Below are 6,211 nucleotides of genomic sequence, written 5' to 3' on the forward strand. Positions count from 1 at the left end.
CTGACCCCACTCTGCTGCTGACTCCGCCCCTCTTACGCATTTGGCTGAATGGTTCATTGTTGGACTTCCATACAGTTCAACTTTCTGTGTTTTAGCTGCGTTATTGTTACTAAAACTTTGTTATCTTTAAATTTGGTTGTGTGAGGAGGTACAGTGTTTCCACCTACGCCTCCATCTTGGCCACAGCCCAGTCAGACAGTCACTTCATTTAAAATAAGTTTGCTCAAATTATTTTTCCTTTTCTCACACCTCATTTACATGACTGACTTTATTCACACTTCTATGTAAAATACTAACCTGATGTAAGAAGTGTTACTGTATGAAAGGGGGGAAGGGATTAAGAGGTACAAGCTGGTAGTTACGAAATAGAAGGATGTAAAGTAGAGCATAGGGAATACAGTCAATTAGTGGTGCCCTTGCCACTGTGGCTTGGTTGGAGTATTGTCCTATAAACCAAAAGGTCATGGGTTTGATTCAGGTCAGAGCATATATCTCAGCTGCAGCTTTCATCTCCAGTTGGGGCACTTATAAGAGGCAATCAATAGATGTTTCTCTCCCTTTCTCTGTCCCACACCCTCACAAAAATCAACAAGCACGTCCTCGGGTAAGGGTAAAAATAACTAGTAATATGGTAATAACTACAGTATATGGTTATGATGTCAGATGAGTGCTAGACTTACTGTGTAGATCACATCATAAGTTATATATGAGATCTGTCTGAGAAAAGTCCAGCCGTTGTTAATATAATGAGAATGGTTTGCATGGCATTGATGTAACCTGGCAGCCAAGGAGAGTGGACTGGAGTGTGAATGCATGAACAAAGATGACTTCACTGTACTAGTCAGTGGGGTGGTAAATGCCATTGAGTGAGCAGGTGTACTGTGTAGCCACCTCATTCAAAATAACTGGGTGAGTAGAGCAATGAATCTGCATCAAATTTTGTGTTAAGCTTGAACAGTCCTCCTAGGAAACTACTGAGATGATTCAGAAGGTTTTGGGGGATGATGCAAATAAGAGTGTGGCACAAACTCTCCAAAGATGGTTGAGAATCTGTTGAAAGTGATTCATGTTCTGGAAGGCCTGCAACAAGCAGAACACCTGAGAATGTTGAACATGTATGGGCTGTGATCAACAAAGATTGGCGATGACAGTGCAAGAACTAGAAGCTGATCTGGGGATTCCAAAAACTACTGCATCAAAGATTTCCACGCAGGGTCTTGATGTGAAATGTGTTGTGACAAAATTTGTTCTGCAGCTTCTGCTACCAGAACAGAAAGAACATCATGCTGCAGTCCCTAATGACTGGATTCAAACTTCTACCATTGAACCAGGTTTTCTCAAAAAGTCAAAATAAAAAATGAATTGTGGGTCTATGTCTATGATCCAGAAATGAAGGCCCATTTGTCCCAATGGAAGTTGCCTGTTTCTCCACATCCAAATAAGGCACAGCAGAGTCAGAGCTTATGGCAATTCCACCAAAGGATTTGCAAAGTGCTTTGAACAGTGGAAGAGATGGTGGGAGAACTGTGTGAGATCCCAAGTTGCCTGCTTTGAAGGGCACTGAAGCATCATTGTTTTATGTATAAAGTTTCTTGCCCCCTGGTTGGCGTAGCTCAGTGGATTGAGCGTGGGCCTGTGAACCAGAGTATCGCGGTTCGTTTCCCAGTCAGGGCACATGTCTGGGTTGCAGGCCAGTTCCCGGCAGGGGATGCATGAGAGGCAACCACACATTGATGTTTCTCTCCCACTCTTTCTCCTTCTCTTCTCCTCTCTCCAAAAATAAAGAAAATATTAAAAAAAAGATTTTCTTTAAAAAAAATAAATAAATAAAGTTTCTTGCATCTTCCTCAATAAATGTCTCTGTTTCTCATAGTACATGGCTGGATACTTTCTGAACAGACCTTGTAAATGCCTAATCATTATGCTGCTGTACACCTGAAACTAATACAATTTTGCATGTCAACTGTATGAAAAATTTAAAAAATTTTTAAATGTTAAAATTTGTTCTTTCTAAAATCACAAATTGATATTGCAAATAGCTTAAGTTATTGAACAGTTATCACAGGGATTGATTGCTTAAGAAAAATACTTCATAGTTTAAAGTATTTTTAGGTGTTCAGAGATCTACAGATAAGTTTTACTTTTCATTCGGAACCAAGAGGATACTGATGTTATTGTATGACAGATGCATTGTTCTCAAATAGACAGCATAAGCAGGTTGGCTTGTGTTTACAGTTTAGTTAGCTGTAGAATTTACAGGCTGTGATATTAAAATGTACTGGAAGTCCTGGGCCAGATAAAGAAAGCTAGGACAGCAGCAGCAGCACAAAGGTGGCTTTTCTGCTGCCAGTATTCTACTTCTTGTACCACTCCTTAATGTTTCTGCTGAAATAGCCATGCTGATATTAGAAGAGTAAAACTCTAAGAATAAGTATTTTTGGATTTGCCTTTTCCAACTTTCTTGTAGAAATTAGATATAAATAATGATGATAAGCCTGCAACACATTAATATAAATATTTCTAGGCTCAAATATATGTCTAACTTTTAAAGTTTGAAAATGTGATATCATCACCTCTTTTTTTATTAAAATATGTCTATACTACCTTAAAATATACAATATAATGATGCACAGCCCATTCGTTCCTGCAGGACCTGTGTGGTCTGTGCTTGCTCATGTTGCACCTGCTCCAACTGGCCCAGGAAGCCATGGAGCCTGCCACCGAGGCCCCCAGGCAGCTGTAGGGCCTCCTGTGCCACCCCCTCCTCCTGATGCTACCGGATAGTCAAGGATGATACCTCCCTCCTGGAGGGGCAGAGACATAAATAAGGAAAACTGTTGGGGAGTTCTGACCAAGATGGAGGCTTTGCTCCCTCACACAACCAAAAGAAGGATAACAACCAACTTAAAAACAAAGAATGACCAGAACTTCCAGAAAATCAAATTGCATGGGAGTCCAACAACCAAGGAGTTAAAGAAACATTTATCTAGACTGGTAGAAGTGGCAGAAATGGGGGCAGAGAGGAAGTGTGATAAGGCAAGGTGGCAGACAGTGTGGGTGGTCCCACATTTGCATGTGGATAAGCAAGGAGGAACAACAGGGGAGCAAGAAAGACTGAGAAACCCAGGGTTTCAGCACAGGAAACTAAAGACTCAAAACCTCTGGCTGTGAAAACTTGTGGTGATTGCAATAGCAGGGGAAAATTCCAGTTTCACATGAGAGTTCACTGAAGAGTCCCACAGGGTCTTAGAATGTACATAAGCACACTCACCTGGGGAATCAGCGGCAGAAGAGCCCAATATGCTTGTGGGAAGTGAGAAAAGTGACTGAAAGTATGGTGAAAGCCAAGCAAACAACACTGCTCCCTCTCTGACCCCTCCACCACACAGACAGTGCCACAATGCAGTGAGGAGAGTTGCCCCACCCTAGTGAATACCTAAGACTTTGTTCCTTACAATGTAACAGGTGCATTGAGAAAAAAAATATGACCCAAACAAAAGAACAGATCGAAACTCCAGAAAAAGAGCTAAACAGTGAGAAGGCAGCCAAACTATCTGATGCAGAGTTCAAAACAGTGGTAATCAGGGTGCTCACAGAATTGATTGAGCTTGCAAAATGAAGGAAGAAATGAAGGCTAACCAAATTGGAATAAAGCAAAATATACAGGGAACCAACAGTGAAGGAAAGGAAACTGGGACTCAAATCAATGATTTGGAACAAAAGGAAGACATAAACATCCAACCAGAACAGAATGAAGAAACAAGAATTCAAAAAAATGAGGAGAGGCTTTGGAAACTATGGGATAATATTCCAACATCCAAATTATAGGAGTGCCAGAAGGATAAGAGGAAGAGGAAGAAATTGAAGGAAAACTTCCAAATTTTGGCAAAGGAAGAGTTCCAGAAAGTCCAGGAAGCTCAGAGAATCCCAAAGAAATCGGACTCAAGGAGGAACACACCAAGACACATCATAATTAAGTTAACCAAGGTTAAAGATAAGGAGAGAATCCTAAAAGCAGCAAGAGAAAAGGAGATAGTTAATCTACAAAGGAGTTCCCATAAGACTATCACCTGATTTCTCAAAAGAAACTTTGCAGGGTAGAAGGGACTGACAAGAAGTATTCAAAGTGATGAAAAGCAAGGACCTACATCCAATATTGGTCTATCCAGCAAAGCTGTTATTTAGAATGGAAGGGCAGATAAAGCACTTTCCAGATAAGGTAAAGTTAAAGGAGTCCATCATCATCAAGTACTTAGATGAAATTTTTTTAAAGGTTTTATTTATTTTATTTTTTAGAGAGAGAAGGAGAGAAACATCAATGTGTGATTGCCTCTTGTGTGCCCCCTACTGGGGACCTGGCACAAAATACAGGCATGTGCCCTAGACTGGGAATTCAACTGGAAATACTTTGTTTCGCAGACTGGCACTCAATCACTGAGCCACACCAGTCAGGGCTGAAATGTTAAAGGGACTTACCTAAGAAATAGAAGAATATCAAAATTATGAAGAATAAAATGACTCAACAAACTCACAACTATCAACAACTAAACCTAAAAGAACAATAACAAAAACTAAGCAAACAACTAGAACTGGAACAAAATCACAGAAAAGGAGATCACATGGAGGGTTATCAGTAGAGAGGAGGAGAATGGGGGGAAAGGTAGAGGGAATAAGAAGCATAATATATAGGTACAAAATAGGGTGAGGTTAAGAATAGGATAGGAAATGGAGAAACCAAAGGACTTTTATGTATAGTCCATAAACATGAACTAAGTGGTGGGGAATGTTGGAGGGTGGTGGCAGTGCAGGTAGGAGGAGGATAAAGGGGAGAAAAAAATTGGCACAGCTGTAATAACACAACCAATAAAGTATATATTAAAAGAATAAAATATACAATATAAATTTTGGTTTTTAGGTAATTCTTAAGAAAGTATAGATTGGAGTATTAAAATTTTCTCATTGCTCTTGCTAGGAATATATTGGTTAACATACTGAGATTCTAGTACTGTTAGACTTGATTTAGAGTATTTGCACTCAGGAAATCTTTTTAGTGTAATTTGGTTCAGTCAATTAGCAATTAACAAGTATAGATTGGGGTGGTGTGTGCCCAATAATATATTAGATGAGGTGTAGAGTAAGAATATGTTAGACAGTAAGAATAAAGGCAACATTAGGCATGGACACTCCCGAAATGGTAGTTGTAATCTATGATGAGACAAGGCAGCCAAAAAAATTATGGCATTGATTTTGTAATACCACTTCTAAAGCCTAGAACAGTGCCTGTTACATAACAGAGGCTCAGTAAATATTTGGTGAATTAATTAATTTATTTATTCTAGGGTTACACTGGCACACTCCTATTCATTCATTTGAAGAGGTTTTATTGGCTTCACCACTACCATGTAACCCTTTTTTTTTTTTAACTTGAAGACTCAATGGACTTTATTAAGCAATTCAGAATTAGGCAGCATCCCATCTAGCAACTAAATGGGCGCTCTCTTCTCATCACCATTCTTGATTATTTCAATGTCAAAGTAAGTAACCCTGTTCTTCTAGTCTTCCCAGCTCAGCAACCCAAGTCTCCAAACAAAAAATCGAGGAATTATTTTTATTTCTCTCTCACCTTCACTTCCCACCCCCAAGCTCTGTTGGCTCTACCTCCAAATACACAAAAAATCTGAATACATTTCCCCATGTCCATTCCTACCACAGTAGTACAAGCTACCATCATCTCTCAAAGGCCTTCTAAGCTGGACTTCCTACTTGTGTTCTTGTTTCCTTCCAAGTAATTTCTTACATGACAGCTGGGACAATTTTAAAAAGTCACTGCTTAAAACATCCTAATGGCATTCTATTAAAATACTCCAGTAGCACTTAGAATAAAATCCAAACATAGCTGCTCACAAAGCTCTGAATGATCTTGCCCTGCCTGTTTCTTGAGAATCAATGCAGAACTCTCCCTAGTGTACCACTTTTTAGTCACACTGGCATTATCACAGTTTCACATTCATAACTTAGGACCATTGCACATGCCTTAGCCTAAAATGATCTTTCCCCAGTCAAGCTGGATCTCTTTCATCCTTTAGATTGCTTAAGTATCACCTGCTTGGGAATGCTGTTCACCCTACCTCTCTCCCTGGATGGTTACTGTTGAACCTCTTTAGAGCAATAGATTATCTTTTTTTTAAAAAGATTTTATTTATTTATTTTT

This window comes from Artibeus jamaicensis, unplaced genomic scaffold, assembly GCF_021234435.1.
Source record: "Artibeus jamaicensis isolate MK-2021 breed Jamaican fruit bat unplaced genomic scaffold, CSHL_Jam_final contig_240, whole genome shotgun sequence".
In the NCBI taxonomy this organism is placed as follows: domain Eukaryota; kingdom Metazoa; phylum Chordata; class Mammalia; order Chiroptera; family Phyllostomidae; genus Artibeus; species Artibeus jamaicensis.